The sequence below is a fragment of the Gopherus flavomarginatus genome, chromosome 7, assembly GCF_025201925.1.
Source record: "Gopherus flavomarginatus isolate rGopFla2 chromosome 7, rGopFla2.mat.asm, whole genome shotgun sequence".
NCBI classification, from domain to species: Eukaryota; Metazoa; Chordata; order Testudines; family Testudinidae; genus Gopherus; species Gopherus flavomarginatus.
The window spans coordinates 50229801-50249429 of record NC_066623.1 but is presented as its reverse complement, the minus strand read 5'-3'; the positions used below and the strand labels follow the sequence as shown (position 1 = coordinate 50249429).

General features: G+C 43.1%; 1 protein-coding gene across 5 annotated transcripts in view; it reads left to right on the top strand.

The window, feature by feature from the left end:
- PACS2 (phosphofurin acidic cluster sorting protein 2) overlaps positions 1-19629 on the top strand; it is a 162065-nt gene that overhangs the window by 18661 nt on the left and 123775 nt on the right. The gene's annotated exons all lie outside the window — the stretch shown is intronic.

The following is a 19629-nucleotide window of genomic DNA, read 5'->3' as shown; positions in this document are numbered from 1 at the left end:
TCCTGAGGCAAACCATAGCCAGCTCTCTGGATTAAAAATTGGTTAATGGAGCCCTTTTGAGGTGATGAGGTCACATAGTTGGTGGTATGGAGCCTGCCAGTTTGTTTCAGCAACTGGCCTGTTTCAGTGTGTACAGGACTTTTTCCAGGGAGCTCGCAACTGTCTTGCAGGGGTGTATATAACTAATAAATCCTTATCCCAAGACAGCTTATTTTTGGCTAGTAAATAACAGTGATTCTGCTGCTTTTTATTCTGAAATCTGTGTGCCTAATCTATATTTCCTCTCAAAGTGTTTCCTTATTCCAAGGTAATAATTAAAAAAAACAAACAAAAAAATTCATCTTGATAATATCAAGCTGCTGACTTCTTTGAACTATGGGTGTAGTAAGAACATAAGGGTACAAAGAGCAGATCCCAGGAAAATTAACAAGGGGGGGATGGTCCATACTTAAATGTAAAGGATCCATTTCTTCCTCCTGGCTTGCACAGGGGCTTTACATTTTGAAAGTTCATCTGGTTTCCTAGGCTTACTTTACATTATTATCCATTTTGGAAGGTGTATAAGAACTACAAGCAAGAATAAGACAACGGTTTGTGTTTGTATAGCGTGCCTGTTTGAGCTCTGTGGAAACTGGAGATTAGTCTCAGGTTCATGGATTTCCATTTTTCAGCTCCAATAAACCCACTATACCTGGTCAGTTAAAAGGTGCTGCTACTGTTGCTCTCCTAAAGAGAGTTGCAGTGGTTCAGTTTTGACAGTAAAGCATGGCACTACTTGGGGATCCAGTTTCCTGACCTTTCCAAGAGGAGCAGTTTCAGCTCTTTCTCAACGATGGGTGGGAGTGATACCTACAACGTGGTGAACTTGTAGAGCAAACCCTGCATTCAGTGTAAACTTATGCAATATTTTACTTAACTTTGCTGCTTCTTCCCCCACCTAGCCCTCTGTTCCTTCCACTCGGATGTCATGTATCAGACTACTGGTGGCCAAACTGCTGATGGTTCATATTTTAGCTGGAAAAAATGCTCCTTTTTGGGATTCTGGTATGTCTGCATACAATGAAAAATGTTGAGTGGGCTGGATTTAATTTCCAGCAAATATGTATCAACTTCTGGGAGTTCTTCTGTTTAATAGACATTCTTCTCTACTTTTCTCTGCATCTTCCCACCCTCCACCCAACCTTCTCTGCAAGGCTTCCTGAGGTATAATTGATTTAATCTTATGACTGAAAAGAAAAATGCATAGATGCAAATATTTTGTATTTTGAAAGGGCTCCGTTGTTAAAGCTTGCATTCAATGGACTCTCTCTGTCTTGCTTAAAGAAGCAAGTAGCTAATGTCACAGCCAGAGCCTAGAACTTAATAGTGAACATTATTTTGTAAATTGTTAACTTTTAAATAGCCAAGCCATCAAAACACTTCTGTATATGTAGGTTGGAAGTTGAGTGTTGTTAGAAATAGTCCATTAAGAGGTAGCTGCTGTTGGAGTTAATGTGTGAGATGACTCGAATAAGTGGCAATAATTAGATTTTTGCCTTGTATGCTGCGTTATGATGCACAAGGAAGAAGTGAAGGATGACCATACAATAAAAAAAGTTATTTTAAACTTAAAAACATCAAGAATATCAAGTCTTGCCTTCCCAGATCCTCTGGAGGCCTCCAGTGGAGAATCTGGAGGTGTAATTAGGAAGTTCTGTGTCCTATTAAGGGGTGAAGGTATTGGATCCATGGGCTTGTTTGCACACAAGCTGTACTGCTTTAACTATACCAATATAAAGTGTCACCATTCCCTTACTACGGACACAGTTATACCTTTATATATGTACTTTTATAAGTACAGCTATTCCTGTTCAGGAAGGGGAATAAGCTATACATATTAATCTTTTGTATTACAGTAGTGCTTAAGTGACAACCAAGAATGGGGCCCCATTGTGCTAGGCGCTGTACAGAGCAGCAGACGGCCTCTGTTCCAAAGAGCTTATAGTCTAAATAGGCCAGCCAGCCAGCCAGAGGGCGGGCAAGGGGTGTAACATACAAACTGTGTGAATAGTCTGATGGCAGCAAACATGTTAGCTCTATAATATATGGGTTTTTTGGGTGGCTTTACTTAGGAGGGGATCAGCTAAATGGAAAGAAGAGGGAAGGGGACAGGACGGTGGGGAGAAGGGGCAGGTATGGAATGTGGGGTCAGGGGACTTGAGCAAAGAGCCAGTCAGAGAAACCAAGACAGTCCATTCAAAGCTATGAGTTCTCTGAATGTCCAAAGGACCCCGCTTCGCTGCTTTCTGCTGGCTGGAGTCTGTTATAAGGCATATTATATTAATCACACCTGAACGTTATACTGGTACAAAAAAACTGTGTTGACCAGGCCTTAACAAAACAGCTTTTCTTCAGCTGTCTGCATATTAAGCATAAATGGTTGTTAACAAAAAAGACTAAGCCAGAAAAATAGCTTCCCCTCCTTTAGGTTTCCCTTTCTTGGTGCATCAGTCGTATTCTAACCCTGCTGGCTTGCTCGTCATCCATAGCATTTGTGGTAGAGGCACCAACTTTCAGGGGGAGGGAGGTTTACACACCCATGGCCTGGAAACTTCAAACATGATTTATTCTATTGCATTTAACAAGGAGCAGTACCTTTTGAGTGTGCCTTGGGGAGAGGAGCAATGGATGTTGGGAGCCAGAATGAGAATCTGCTTTCAGATAAACCAGTGTAATTCCAGAGTACCTGTACTTAAATCCCTGGAGTTAGAATAATTTTATAGTTTTCACTGAGAGCAGAATTTGTCATGTTGTTCATTGTACATTCTCTAATATTTACTTAGTTATTGCTTGTATTGTGGTAGCTTCCAGTAGCCCCAGTCATGGCCCAGGTCCCCATTGTGCTAGGTGCTGTACAAATGCAGAGCAGAGGTGGTCCCTGCCCCAAAGAGCTGACGAGGAAACGCATGGGTACAGACACAGGAAGTACAAGGAAAAAGATGGAATAGTCTCTAAATAGACAAGCAGATGCAGGGAGAAGAAGTTGTATGCAGCATATTTTCGTTAAAGGTTGCATGAGAAATCAAAATAAGTCTATGCATCTATATGAAAGGACATTACAACTGTGCTTGTGGTTTTATAAAGAATAAAGCACCAGTGTACTTCCATGCAAATTTTTAATGGAGCAAGACTGTCTATATGGGCCTGCAGTGAACAGTACGGCATATGTATATCCTGTTCTGTATTCCCTAGTCTGGGATAATGGGATAGGTGATAGAGTATCTGAAAAGCAAAGTGACTGAGCATACCGTAACTCCCCTTCCCTGGTAACTGCAATCGTAAACATTTTTTAAACTGTTGTACATCACAACAAACCAAGCTAGAGAGCTTAGACAAATGGGATCATAGTGAAGTCTTGACACAATTTTGACAGAACAAGGAGCAATGGTTTCAAATTGCAGTGGGGGAGGTCTAGGTTGGATATTAGGAAATACTATTTCACTAGGAGGGTGGTGAAGCACTGGAATGGGTTACCTAGGGAGGCAGTGGAATCTCCATTCTTAAAGGTTTTTAAGGCCCCATTTGACAAAGCCCTGGCTGGGATGATTTAGTTGGGGATTGGTCCTGCTTTGAGCAGTGGGTTGGACTAGATGACCACCTGAGGGTTCTTCCAACTCTAATCTTCTGTGATTCTAAACCTCTAACTTTTCCCCGTTTGCCCTCCTTTCCGAGCATGGGAAGCTGTCATTCCTAAAATCAAGCCCTTCTTTACTGACACAGTTCCAAAATGATCACTAGGTTTTCCAAGTTGTTGCTTAAATGATCCCAGATTATAGACTTCACTCAGTAGTGCTAGATCCATGTTCCCACAAAACGCTTGCCCTGAAGAAGCATTGCTATGTGAAGAAGCTGCTCAGTGGCTGGGCTTACACCAGCGTCTGCAAACTCAGAGGACATTGCTGAATATAAATCACTGGAACCCATACTCTGCGTCAGCACTGAATTCTGTCCTTGCTGATTCAGATGTGCAAGTGGAGAACTTGACCTGATAATTTGTTTAACTTTTGTGCCCATGTATATGAAAATCTGCTATTAACTCTTGTATTTTGTGCTCTCCTTGGCTCTACAATAATGTATTTGGTACACCCTTTCATGCAAAAGTCTCATGGTGCTTGGCAAACAATAACTCTGTGGAAGGGCCTGTGATGATTGTTGCTTCACAGAGGGGAGAACTGAGGCTCAAAATGTTGGCTTTCCTAAGTTGAGTCATTTGTGGAGTTGGATGGAACCCATGAGTCTTAACTCCCAGTCCTGTGGTCTGACCACTTAGGAAGCATTCCTTGTATTCAAGTGAAGCACTAGTGACCAATAAATGCATACAGTCAAACCTGAGAATAAAACCTGGCTATTTGAGGGGCAGGGGAAGCCAAAACAGATCTTGACTGTCTTGTTGTGTTGTAGCTGTGTTGGACCCAGGATATTAGAAACACAAGGTGGATGAAGTAATATCTTGTATTGGACCAGCTACAGAAGATAGTTCATTAAAAGAGATTACCTCACCCACCTTGTCTCTATCTTGACTGCCTTGACAGATGAGATTCCCTGGGGTTATGTCCTGAAGCCAGAGCGATGATATCCCTTATTAGAGTATCCTACCTAGTGTAACTGAGGAGATATATATATGTGTATATATATATATATATATATATGTGTATATGTATATATATGTATAAAAAACTCTATTATCCACCACCCTTGTGATGGATGGCTGTATGTGCCCTCAGTTTTTGCCACGTTTCTGCCATTCTCCTCTCTTCCATCCTTTTCTGCTTCTCTTATCGTGCCTCACTTTTTGCTCTCATTTTATGACTCCCACTCCCTCCCTGTTCAGCAGAAAGCTGCATGCTGCTTGGGGTTCGGGCATCCCACAACGGTTCTGTGGTGCAAAATCACATGTTCTTGCAGCTCAGCTGGCCATCATGAGAGCTGAGAAGAAAAACTTGAGGCTGCAGGTTGCTGCCCACATCTCTAGCCCTGTGCGAAAGAACTGCTCCTGTGGTTGACTTCATTATAGGCTGCTTTGTTGAGGCTAGACCAGAATGCTGGAGACTTTTAAGAAATCAGCCTCTGCTTTATAAACAGGCAGAGAAGTATGTTTGCTTTGGAAAGGTGCAGATTCAATATCATGCAACTTTCTCCAATCACTGTTCTCTGTCCTATGTGCCTTTGTCCCTCACTAACCTTGTATGGGGAGACATTGAGCTAGTTCTAATTTAGAGTTTTTTGCTATGTTTTCTGCCTCAGTAGTTTGTGAGGGTGAGTTGACAGGTTTTCTTTAAATCACAAAATCAGTTTGCTTCTAAATTTATTTTGAACTTACACTTTAAAGATGCTTTATATGCATGAAGTACTTTTCAGTAATATATCTTACATGGTTCTTTTCATCAGAAGATCTCAAAACACTTTACAGAAGTCGGTGTCTTCCTCCCCAGTTTACAGAGGAGGAAACTGAGGCAGAGAGACTAGCAATTTGCCTGTGGTCACCCAACAGACCAATGTCAGACCGAGGAATAGAACCTAGATCTTCTGAATCTGTCCAGTGCCCAATCCACTAGGCCACGCTGCCTCCCTATAAATGTAAAACTTGTTAATGGAATTTTAATATTGCAGAGTTAAGGAATTCCAGATTTATAATTAAATACACATCCTTTGTGCTTATGCTTTGATACTGACTCGAAATACATCACCTCGACAAATTAGAGAATTGGCCTGAAATCAACAAGATTAAATTCAATACAGACAAGTGCAGAGTACTGCACTTAGGAAGGAAAAATCAAATACACAACTACAAAATGGGAAATAGGTAAGGTGCTAGTACTGCTGAGAAGGATCTGGGGATTATGGTAGATCACAAATTGAATGCATCATCCATGTGATGCAGTTCCAAAAATGGCTAATATCAGTTTGCATTGTATTAACAGGAGTGTTGTATGTAAGACATGGGAGAGAATTGTCCTGCTCTACTTGGCACTGATGCCTCAGCTGGAGTATCGTGTCCAACTCTGGGCATCACACTTTAGAAAAGATGTGGACAAATTGAAGACAGTCAACAGAAAAGCAACAATGATAAAATGATAAAAAGTTTAGAAAACCAGACCTATGAGGAAAGGTTTTAAAAAAGAAACAAAATTGGGCATGTTCAGTCTGGAGAAAAGGAGGAGGAGAGGGGACCTGATAGTCTTCAAATATGTTAATATCAAGAGGACAGTAGTCAATTGTTCTCCACATCCACTGAAGGCAGGACAAGAAGTAATGGGCTTACCTTGCAGCAAGTGAGATTTAGGTTAGATCAAGGGTAGGCAACCTATGGCACACGTGCTGAAGGCGGCATACAAGCTGATTTTTTCAGTGGCACTCTCACATCCTGGGTCCTGGCCACCGGTCCGGAGGGCTCTGCGTTTTAATTTAACTTTAAATGAAGCTTCTTAAACATTTTAAAAACCAAATTTACTTTTACATACAACAATAGTTTTGTTATATATTATATACTTATAGAAAGAGACCTTCTAGAAACATTAATATGTATTATTGGCACACGAAACCTTAAATCAGAGTGAATAAATGAAGACTCGGCACACCACTTCTGAAAGGTTGCCGACCCCTGGGTTAGATGTTAGGAAAATCTTTCTAACTCTCAGGGTAGTTAAGCTCTGCAATAGGCTTCCAAGTGAAGTTGTGGAATCCCCATCATTGAAGGTTTTTAAAAACAGGTTGGACAAGCACCTGTCAGGGATGGTCTAGGTTTACTTGGTCCTGCCTCAAATCTGGGCCCTGGACTTGATGACCTGTCAGGGTCTCTTCCAGCCCTCCATTGCTATAATTCTATCATTCTCAAACTAACATAGAATCATTGAAGATTAGGGTTAGAAGAGACCTCAGGAGGTCATCTAGTCCAGCTCCCTGCTCAAAGCAGGACCAACCCCAACTGAATCATCCCAGCCAGGGCTTTGTCAAGTTGGGCCTTAAAAACCTCCTAAGGATAGGGATTCCACCACCTCCCTAGGTAACTCATTCCAGTGCTTCACCCCCCCTCCTAGTGAAATAGTGTTTCCTAATAACCAACCTAGACCTCCCCCACTGCAACTTGAGACCATTGCTTCTTGTTCTGTCATTTGCCACCACTGAGAACAGCCTAGCTCCATCATCTTTGGAACCCCACTTCAGGTAGTTGAGGGCTGCTATCAAATCCTCTCCCCCCTCTTCTCTCCTGCAGACTAAATAATCCCAATTCCCTCAAACTCTCCTCGTAAATCATGTGCCCCAGTTCCCTAATCATTTTTGTTGCCCTCTGCTGGACTCTCTCCAATTTGTCCACATCCTTTCTGTAGTAGGGGGACCAAAATTGGACACAGTTCTCCAGATGTGGCCTCACCAGTGCTGAATAGAGGGGAATAATCACTTCCCTCAATCTTCTGGCAGTGCTCCTGCTAATGCAGCCCAATATGCCATTAGCCTTCTTGGCAGCAAGGGCAAACTGCTGACTCATATCCAACTTCTCCTCCACTGTAATCCCCAAGCCCTGTTCTGTAGAGCTGCCGCTTAGCCATTCGGTCCAGCCTGTAGTAGTGCATGGGATTCTTCTGTCCTAAGTGCAGGGCTCTGCACTTGTCCTTGTTGAACCTCATCAGATTTCTTTTGGCCCAATCTTCCAATTTGTCTATTTTTCAGTTTGTTATGCAGTTGATTGTTGCCTTTGGGAAAAGTTCCACTAATATTTTTGAAGAAATGTAATATCTAAATAATATTGAATACCTGCTTGCCAGCTAGGATTGTTTGACAGCTGCTGAAGAGGATTTGAATGCTAGACAAAAAATGCAAATATTTCCACAAAATTAATAGTCACATTCTGTCTGATATGCTGCTATTAATAGTACAGTGACTCTGCTACTGAGTGTCTTTAGTAACTATTGAATGATTTGATTAAAATTTCCTCTTAGGGAAGTTGTTATGGGCTACGGGAAGTTTCAGTGGAAGGTGCCAAGCAAAGGCTGAATGGCCAAACCTTCCAAACTTTTCTCATTCAGTGAAAGATGCAACCAAACTTAAAACTCAAGTGTTGTAGCATACAGTAGTGTGTTTTCTTATATGCACAGAGCCCTACAAGTTGAGCTCTCTTGAAATAGAAATGCTCGTTTTGCAATGACAATATGGATTCTTTAAAGTGGAGCATGAGATAAGATATGTGTGTACAGGGGAGCTCCAACGAGGGGAAATCTAGTTTTAAATATCAGTGAGGAAAAACTCAGTGAGATCAGTTTGGGAGTGAGTTTCTTTAAGGAAAATTGCTTGAAAGGAGGTGGGGTCAGAACAACTTGTTCAGTTTGGGAAGCACCTGTTGGAAAAGATCTAGGGACCAGTCCTCCAAAAAGGGGGAATGAACTAGCTGGCCTAGCTATATGTAGATTATTTCCAGCTTAATCACTGTAGATTCATAAATATGAGAGATGGAAAAGGCCGGCTGGAGGTTATCCCATCCTTCTCCTTGCCAATGGAGAAATGACCACCAGTGCATTGTCAAGTGCTTTCTCTAGTTGAGCCTTGATTATCACCAGAGATTCCATTGCTTCCCTTGGGAGATGGCTCACAAGTGAAGTATTGGCTAAATTCATTAGTTTAAGAGGTCTTCGGGGCATGGAGCTTCTCTACTCTGTTTGTACAATGTTGAGCCCACTGCCAGCACTCAAGAAAATTTGGTAATCTTTCAGCTGAAATTTCTTAATTTCATCTGTTGCCCCTAAATAATTTCTCCCCATCCTTGGTGCTGACAACTCTCGAATATTTAGACTGCTGTAATCATATCAACCCATTCAGTGTCACTTAGACAAGCCGTGTGTCCGTTTCTGTCACTGCTTAATCTCATCAGATTCCTGGATCCTATTTTGCTCTTCTGGAAACTTGTTCCCAGCTTGTCTACTCCTCTCTGCGCACTTTCCTAGACAGCTCGGCAGTCTGGAAGCGAAAGTCTGCCACCCCAAACGTTTAAGTATGGAAGAAATGAAGGGAATAGATGCCTGGAATAGACTATAGCCTCAACCAAAGCCATACAGAGGATTACTTTCTTCCCTGAACCAGAGCACAAATGCTTCTGGGTGTGCAGCACTTTGTTCCCATATCATTGCAAGGCCCTATCTAATCTGGTCTCTTAGCATCGCATTCTGATTTTTCTCCCTCTCTCGTATGATGTTCTAGATGTCTTTCCTACATGTAATAGCAGCATTTGTCTGTCTGTGAGAACCTTACTGAGGGTTTTCTTGTGTTTTTTATGTTGAATTGAATTCAGCATCTTCAATGACAGTCACCTGGAGTTCTTTGTAATGGAATTGCATTTAAATTGAAGAAGTCTGCCTTCTCAGCTAGCTAGCTGTTGCCTTATCAAAATCGGCGCTGTTCGAACCTAAATAAAATGCCTTTGGTAAAACAGGTCTTCCTTTTAAAATTACTTTAATATGTTTGACTTGGCAGTAATCACTTGATTTGTGGCCAAACAGTGAATTGGTTAGGTCGGAATTCTGATTGCTTATTCAGAGAAGGTTTGCATAATGTCTGCATGTTGGGGGTAAGAATGGTGCATTGCTGAAACTGAAGGACAGTACCGAATGTTTTTATTCTTCTCTCTGCCATTGTGGTGCTCTGAGGTTTATTACTTAGGATTTTCTGATCCTTAACATACTTTGGGATATTTAATACAGCAGTGGAATCTGTTGACCCTCAAGTTTTAGTTTTTAAATAGCTGCAATATTGCCAATCGGCTGATTAAAAACAAGGGATCTCTAAGTGTTGTCACTAATTTTATGACTCTTTTTTTTTTTTCTTGGTTCAGATTGGAATCTGTGTGTATTCTGTAAAGTCCATATAATGGAAAGAAGTGATACTTTGCACCTGTAAGAGCTTATTCCCCGCCTTGCAGTGATCTTAAGTATTTGGAATTAAGATGTATCGCTTTACCCTCCATTGCAGCCACCTCTGGGGTGAAACCCAGCCTTTAAACTGCACATAGCAACACTGAACAGCAGTTCAGAAGAAGTAGTAAAGAACTACGTTGGCAGTTGGAATTGCAGGAAGAAATGAGGATCACCAGATACAACCACCCAAGGTGGAACGTGGCAAGCATAGATAGGTTTAACACCGTCACTCCTTTAAGAAGAAGGTTGGGATCCTGTAAAAAGGAAGTGTGAATTTTGTTGTTTCAATGACACTGGTACAAATGTGCTTCGTTAATAAGGTAACGAATTTGTCAGCCCTGAAACTCAGCCCTTACTCTGAGAGTCTGGCTCGGTTCTTATCAACAGTGTTAAATAAAATAAAATAAAATTAAAAAAAAAGATATGCAGCCAGATTAGGTCCTAAATTATACCTGTACAGCTACATTGTTCTTAAATATGCTCTGGGTGCAACCTGTGCAAATTATGCCCTGGTTATTTTACACAGATATAATCGACTTGAACTTAGTAAACATTACACTTAATGGCATATTTGGATTAACATGCAGTTTGCGCAATTTCCACTGTGTTGCCTCTGCAGAGCTTGGCAAGAATAAAAAGCAGTAAAGGCTCCCATTTGTCCAAGTTAGCAGAATCCTGAGTACCTGGGCAGACCACATCAGTTGAATAAATACGGTGCTTTTTCTATATGTCCATCATTTTTCAGAACAGAATCACATCTGAAGGAGCACATGTGATCAGGATCTTGACTTCAAATATAATCTTAAGGCAATATCTAATTGTGTGGTGCCCCCAAACCCTGCCTCATCACTGGGTTCAGTAGTGGCTCTGAGTTTGGCCTGTTGAATCACCTGCCACTTTCCGCAAAACCAGTCTAAGCATTTTTGAGGCTATTGAGAAGCTTAGGGATAATTGCAGGATGACAAATGGGAATGAGGATATGAAGGTAAATATTACCACATCTGAGGTAGAAGCCAAACTCTACAAGCTTAATGGGACTAAATTGGGGGGCCCAGATAATCTTCATCCAAGAATATTAAAGGAACTGGCACATGAAATTGCAAGCCCATTAGCAAGAATTTTTAATGAATCTATAATCTTGGGTTGTACCATATGACTGGAGAATTGCTAACATAGTCCCTATTTTTAAGAAAGAAAGAAAAAGGTGATCCAGGTAACTGCAGGCCTGTTAGTTTGACATCTGTAGTATGCAAGGTCTTAGAAAAAATTTTGAAGGAGAAAACAGTTAAGGACATTGAGGTCAATAGTAATTGGGGCGGGGGGGAATACAACATGGTTTTACAAAAGGTGGATCATGTCAAACCAACCTGATCTTCTTTGACAAGATAACAGATTTTGTAGACAAAGGAAATGCAGTGGATCTAATTTACCTTGATTTCAGTAAGGCATTTGTTACGGTCCCTCATGGGGAATTATTATTTAAATTGGAAAAGATGGGGATCAATATGAAAATTGAAAAGTGGATAAGGAACTGATTAAAGGGGAGACTACAACGGGTCGTACTGAAAGGTGAACTGTCAGGCTGGAAGGAGGTTACTAGTGAAGTTCCTCAGGGATCACTTTGGACCAATCTTATTTAATCTTTTTATTAGTGACCTTGGCACAAAAAGTAGGAATGTGCTAATAAAGTTTGCGGATGAGACAAGGCTGGGAGGTATTGCTACGACAGAGAAGGACTGGGATATCATACAGGAAGATCTGGATGACCTTGAAACTGGAGTAATAGTAACAGGATGAAATTTAATAGTGAAAAGTGCAAGGTCATCCATTTAGGGATTAATAACAAAATTTTTTGTTATAAGCTGGGGACGCATCAGTTGGAAGTAACAGAGGAGTAGAAGGACCGTGGATTATTGATTGATCACAGGATGACAATGTGATATGGCCATGAAAAAAGCTAATGCGGTCTTGCGATGTATCAGGCAAGGTATTTCCAGTAGAGATGAGGAGGTGTTAGTACCGTTATACAAGGCACTGGTGAGACCTCATCTGGAATACTGTGTGCAGTTCTGGTCTCCCATGTTTAAGAATGATGAATTCAAACTGGAACAGGTACAGAAAAGGGCTACTAGGATGATCCGAGGAATGACAGATCTGTCTTATGAAAGGAGACTCAGAGGGTATGTCTCCGTCTACACTACGAAATTAGGTCGATTTTATAGAAGTCGATTTTTAGAAATCTGTTTTATACAATCGATTGCGTATGTTCACACTAAGTGCATTAAGTGAGCGGAGTGTGTCCTTATTACCGTGGCTAGCAGTACTACAGTATTACAGAGCAGTGCACTGTAGGTAGCTATTCCACAGTTCCCGCGGTCTCTGCCGCCCATTGGAATTCTGGATTAAGCTCCCAATGCCTGATGGGGGAAAAAACATTGTTGCTGGTAGTTTTGGGTGCATGTTGTCAGTCGCCTCTCCCTCCATGAAAGCAATGGCAGACAATCATTTCATGCCTTTTTCCTGGTTACCTGTGCAGACACCATACCACGGCAAGCATGGCACCTGCTCAGCTCACCGTCAGCACTGCTGTTGTGAACATTGTAAATACTTTGTGCATTATCCTGGAGTATATGCAGAACTGGGCTAAGAGATGCCAGCACGAGGAGGATTTTGATGAGGATATGGACACAGATGTTCCTGAAAGCATGGAATTTGGCAGTTGGGATATTTTGGTGGCACTGGGTCTGGTAGATACAGTGGAACGCCAGTTCTGGGCCAGGCAAACAAGCACAGACTGGTGGGACTGCATAGTGTTGCAGGTATGGGATGATTCACAGTGGCTCCGAAACTTTTGAATGCATAAATCCACTTTCCTGGAACTCTGAGAGTTGTTTTCTCCCACCCTGAAGCGCGAGAATACCAAGATGAGAGCTGCCCTGACAGTTGAGAAGTGAGTGGCGATAGCTGTGTGGAAGCTTGCAACGCCTGACTGCTACCTGTCAGTCGGGAATCAGTTTGGAGGGGGCAAGTCTATGGTGGGGGTTGCTGTGATTCAAGTAGCCAATGCAATCATTGACATTCTGCTGTCAAGGGTAGTGACTCTGGGAAATGTGCAGGACATACTGCATGGCTTTGCTGCAAAGGGGTTCCCGAACTGTGATGGGGTGATAATCGGAACACGCATCCCCATCTTGGCACCGGACCACCTTACCAACCAGTACATAAACTGCACGGGGTACTTCTCAATGATGCTGCAAGCACTGGTGGATCACAAGGGACGTTTCACTGACATCAGTGTGGCATGGCCAGGAAAGGTGCATGATGGTTGCATCTTTAGTAATTCCGGGCTGTTCGAGCAGCTGCAAGAATGGACTTAATTCCCAGACCAGAAAATTACTATTGGGGCTGTTGAAATGACAGTAGTTATCTTTGGGGATCCAGCCTACCCATTGCTCCCATGGCTTATAAAGCCTTGCACATGCAGCCTGGACAGTAGTAAGGAGCAATTCAACTATAGGCTGAGCAAGTGCAGAATGGTGATAGAATGTGCCTTTGGATATTTTAAAGCTCACTGGTGCTGTTTGCTGAGTAGGTCAGACCTCAGTGCGACCAACATTCACATTATTGCTGCTTGCTGTGCGCTCCATGATATCTGTGAGAGTAAGGGGGAGATGTTTATGGTGGGGTTGAGGAAAATGAAGCTTGAGGCAAATCGCCTGGCATCTGATATTGAGCAGCCAGACACCAGGGCCATTTGAAGAGCACAGCAAGGCGCGCTGCGTGTCAGAGAGGCTTTGAAAACCAGTTTCATGACTGGCCAGGCTTCGGGGTGACAATTATGTGTGTTTCTTCTTGATGCAAACCCGCCCACTTTGTTGATTTGAATTCCCTGTAAGCCAGCCACCCTCCCCCCTTCGAAATAAAGTAACTTGTTTTGAAACCATGCATTCTTTATTAATTAAAAGAAGGAAAAAAAAAAGACAGATAATGGACAAGGAAGCCCAGGTGGGGTGGGGGAGGAGGGAAGGACAAGACCACATTGTTTATTGTTGCCACACTAAAAATCAAACCGTTTGAATGACAGCCTTCTGTTGCTTGGGCCATCCTCTGGAGTGGAGTGGTTGGGTGCTTGAATTCCACCCCCCCCCCACCCGTTCTTGGGCGTGTGGGTGAGGCGGATATGGAACTTGGGGAGGAGGGCAGGTGATTACACAGTGGATGCAGTGGGGGTCTGTGCTCTTGTTGACTTTCCTGCAGTTCCAACAGAGGCTTCATCATGTCTGTTTGCTCCCCGATTAGCCTCAGCATTGCTTCCTGCCTCCGCTCTTTGTGCTCACTTAATTCTTTCTTGGCCTCTGCCACTGAATGCCTCCATGCATTAAGCTGTGCCGTATCAGTGCGGGAGCACTGCATGAGCTCAGCAAACATGTTATCGTAAGTGCATTTTTTTTGTCTTCTAATCTGCAATAACCTCAGGGACAGAGATGATAGGGGGAGCGTAGAAACATTTGCACCTGGGGGGAAATAAAAAGGAAGAGTAAAATTTAAGATGATACATTTCTGAGATCAAAAGGGAGACTCTTTCACAGTGAATCAAGCAATTCACAGCAGACAGCACATATGCTTTAGGTACAAGGTCGCATTTTGCCTTTTATATTGAGCGCCTACCATCGTGGTGACACTTCACACATGGCTGGGCAACAGAATTCGGTTTCCAGGCAGCCATGGTAAGCCAAAGGATACGTGGGTTTGGCTTCTAACTCCTTCATAACATGTGGGAGTGTTTTTAAACTGCAGCGCCCTCCTTTCCGAGGGGAAGCAATGGGTTGGGTTTAAAAGGAGGGGCTGCAGTTTTCGAGTGGATGTGCAGCACAGACCTAGCCCCAGCCCATGGCATAGCTATTCTCCGGGATGATCCCTTCACCCTACTGCATGGCTATTCTCTGGGATGATCCCTTTTAACCAAGCACAAACAGCCCAGCATGAACAGGGTCCTTTTACTGTTCCCTTACAAAAATTCCCTATTTCAACCAGGTGACCATGAACAATATCACTCTCCTGAGGCTACCACAGAAAGATAGAGACTGAATGTTGCTTGAATGCGACCAAAACCCAGGACCATTTGAAGCCATGCTTTGTGTTGCATTGATTCCAGAATACTTGCTACTGGCTTGGTGTGGTAAAGTGTCCTACCATGGAAGACTGTCATGGAGGGTTGGGGAGTCAGGGCCCTGCACCTCATCCTTCCTGCAATTCACCGTGAATCTCAGTGAGCTGGTAAAACAGAAGGTTTATTAGATGACAGGAACACAGTCCAAAACAGAGCTTGTAGGTACAGGCAACAGGACCCCATCAGTCAGATCCAGCTTCGGGGGCGGGGGGTGTCAGGGAGCTTAGACCTTAGCCCTGGGGCTCCATCTGTTTCCCCAGCCAGCCCCTCCTGTCATAAACAGATAGCTAAGGGTTAATGTTCTTTTACCTGTAAAGGGGTAACACCAGTAACCTGAAACACCTGACCAGAGGACCAATCAGGAAACAAGACTTTTTCAAATCTGGGTGGAGGGAAGTTTTGGGTGTGAGTTCTTTGTCTTGGGTCTGACCCTCTCACCTCTGAGAGTGATTTTTCTATCTCCTGGCTTTCTAATCTTCTGTTTCCAAGTTGTAAGTACAAGGATAGTAAGACAATAGGTTTATATTGTTTTCTTTTGTATTTACATGTGTGTAGTTGCTGGAATGTTTTAAATTGTATTCTTTTTGGATAAGGCTGTTTATTCATTTTTTCCCTTTAAGCAATTGACCCTGTACATTGTCACCTTATTACAGAGATTCTTTTATGTCCTTTTTTTCATTCTTTTTATATAAAGCTTTCTTTTTAAGACCTGTTGGAGTTTTTCTTTAGTGGGGACTCCAGGGAATTGAGTCTGCAGCTCACCAGGGAATTGGTGGGAGGAAGAAGTCAGGGGGAAAATCTCTTTGTGTTAGATTTACTAAGCCTGACTTTGCATACCCTCTGGGTGAGGGGGAGAGATTAGATTTCTCGGTACTTGTGTTTCCAGGACTGGAAGCAGGGAATCTCCTAGGCTCGTCCAGGGAGGGGAGCCTGGGAGGAAGTACCAAGGAAACAAGGGGAGGGGGTTATTTCCCTTTGTTGTAAGACTCAAGGCATCTGAGTCTGGGGGTCCACCAGGGAAAGTTTTGGGGAGACCACAGTGAGCTAGGCACTGTATAATTCTTAGCTGGTGGCAGTGGTACCACGTCCAAGCTGGTAACTAAGCTTGGAGGTTTTCTTGCTAACACCCATATTTTGGACGCTAAGGTCCAGATCTGGGAAAAAATTGTTATGACACCGCCTCTGACCTTTGTCTCTTTCCCGGGCCAGGAGGTCACCTGACCTCTTTGTTCTCCAACACTTTCAGTTGGCACCTTGCAGGGGAGGGGCCCAGGCCATCAGGAGACAGAGTGTCAGCCATTTTCTGTACAGGTGGCATCACACTGGCCCTCTAGGACTCTGCAACAACCACACACCCTTATCCCACCACTTAGATACTTAAGAACTGCATAGGGAAACTGAGGCACCCACACAATATTCAGAGAAAACGTTAAGAACATTCCCACTTTGTCACAAGGACGGAATAAGGCAGCCCTCCCCAGACACCTTCTGCAAAGGCTTTGAGTATCTCCAGGAGAGTTTCATGGAGATATCCTTGGAGGATTCCTGCTCAGTCCCCAGAGGTGTGAACAGATCTTTCCAGTAGCTGCATCCCAGTTCTTCAGGGCAAATCAAATATTAAACACTATTGCTTTTAAACCCTGTACTGGCATAGACTCATAGTCATTAAGGTCAGAAGGGACCATTATGATCATCTAGTCTGACCTGCACAATGCAGGCCATACAATGTTACCCATCCACTTCTATAACAAACCCCTAACCTATGTCTGAGTTACTGAAGTCCTTCAGTTGTGGTTTGAAGACCTCAAGCTGCAGAGAATCCTCCAGCAAATGACCCGTGCCCCATGCTGCAGAGGAATGTGAAAAACCTCCAGGACCTCTGCCAATCTGCCCTGGAGGAAAATTCCTTCCTGACCCCAAATATGGCGATCAGTTAAACCCTGAGCATGTGGGCAAGACTCACCAGCCTGCACCCAGGAAAGAATTCTCTGTAGTAACTGAGATCCCATCCCATCCCAGACCACTGGGCATACTTACCTGCTGATAATTTGGCAATTGATCTTTGATCAATTGCCAAAATTAGGCTATCCCATCATACCATCCCCTCCGTAAACTTATCAAGCTTAGTCTTAAAGCCAGATATGTCTTTTGCCCCCACTACTCTCCTGGGAAGGTTGTTCCAGAACTTCACTCCTCTAATGGTTAGAAACCTTCGTCTAATTTCAAGTCTAAACTTTCTAGTGTCCAGTTTATATCCATTTGTTCTTGTGTCCACATTGGTACTAAGCTTAAATAATTCCTCTCCCTCCTTAATATTAATCCCTCTGATATATTTATAAAGAGCCATCATATCCCCACTCAACCACCTTTTGGTTAGGCTAAACAAGCCAAGCTCTTTGAGTCTCCTTTCATAAGACAGGTTTTCCATTCCTCGGATCATCCTAGTAGCCTGTCTCTGACCCTGTTCCAGTTTGAATTCATTCTTCTTAAACACGGGAGACCAGAACTGCACACAGTATTCCAGATGAGGTCTCACCAGTGCCTTGTGTAATGGTACTAACACCTCCTTATCTTTGCTGGAAATACCTCGCCTGATGCATCCTAAAACCGCATTAGCTTTTTTAACGGCCATATCACATTGGCGGCTCATAGTCATCCTGTGATCAACCAATACTCCAAGGTCCTTCTCCTCCTCTATGGGCGGGTATTGGCTCCAGGATGATGAAAAGTTCCTGGCTGCTAGGGAGAACAGATTCACCGCTTGCCTGCTGCTCATTCTCCTCCTCCTCTTCTTCTGCAAAATCCTCCTCCGTGTTGCATGACACTCCCCCCTTGCAGGTGTCCACAGACAATGGAGGGATAGTGGTAGGTTTCCCACCTAGAATGCTATGCAGCTGGTCATAGAAGTGGCATGTATGGGAGGAGCTGATTGTTATAGTTGAAAGCTCAGCCTTTCCAGACCCCTATGGATTTCTCCCTTTTAATAGTGCATTATTAATGCAATTTTTGTGCACGGCATTTCGTTACTAAACATTATACACCCCAGTGGCATTTCTCTTTAAGCTGTAAATTGTGTGATCTGGAACTGCTTGGCTTGGTGCCTCCTGAATGAGTTACCTTCCTTGACTAAAGCTACTGTAGCCCAGCCACCATTGATTAAGGCCTCCGGAGCATCCAGGAAATGTATCTCTTCCAACCAGAGTGTTGAGTCAAAGCTTATAAACTCATATTTTCACACCTGATGACCATTTAGTTCTCTGTCACTATTCAGCTGATAAAAATGCATGCATCCCAGGCCCTGGGGACGTGTACAGTCCCATTTTTAAAAATATGGATGCAAATTTATTGACTCAAAGAACTTAAATTGAGCATCCCACCAAAACTGATGCTTTCCCCTCAGACCTCCTGCACTTATTCGAGCCACACATGCAGAGCTTGGAACAAATGGATTTGTACTATTATCAGCAGATTCAGGCTTTGCTAGCCAAGTAGGAAGGTCAGCTGCTACAATTCAAGGTTAGAACACCTGATCTCTACAGCTGTAAAATCTTAGGACCTTAGAGTCCCCACCATTATAATGGAAGCTGTTTCCAGACTTTCACAGCTATTTTTAAGTATGAGGACAATGAAAAATACTCTTCCTATTGGGAAGGGGAAAAAATCTCAAAGGTTTCTTGAGCAGGGCTGCAGTCAAAATGGAAGAGGGTTGAAAGTTGCAACTGGGTATGGAACTAGTTCTCACTGGGAAGGCGTGGGTGGTCTTGTCCTGGAAGAGATGAATTTTGATCTGAGCATTTGAATTACAGTAGTTTTCATGTGTAGGTTTCAGAGTTCCTTACCAAAGTGGGCCATTAGCCCCATTGTATATCTAAGCATAGACTCCTAACTTGCTGAGAGGCCTAAGACATGGGTACAGCACATCAGAAATCTGGGCTTATTCCATTTGTTGCACTGTAACTTTAACCTGTATTTGCCTCAGTGATCCTATCAGTAAATGGGACTTACACATGGCAATCCAAGGACTCATGTATGATTTGGTTGCAAAGAACTAACATGGCCAGTCAGTGGAAAAGGTGGGAAAAGCTCAGGACTTCCCAGTCCAAGCCTTAAGCCACAGAACGTGTTGGTGAGATTGGGATGATTGTTTTCCTACTTCTCCCCCTTTCTTGATACCTGGGTTTCCTGAAACACTGGGGAGGTCCAGCCCAGTTAGGAGTCTTTGCGGAAATAGTGAATTAAATGCTACTAAACTGCTGACGTGTAGGTGCTGCAATTAGTTCCTTAGGCGCATACTTAACAAACTTGCACTCTGCTATGTAGGCTGTCTGATTTTTTTCAAACATTCATAACCTGGTTAAATCAATTTCCTCAGAAAAATGCTGCTTCATCAGACTCCTATGCACATCTTGCTTCAGCTGTTGCTTTGTTTGCAAAACACTTTTTATTTTTTTATGTAAAAATGTTGTCCCTGCCCCTCTTCTCAGGTGAGTGGCTCAAGGGATTTTTCTCAAACAAAAT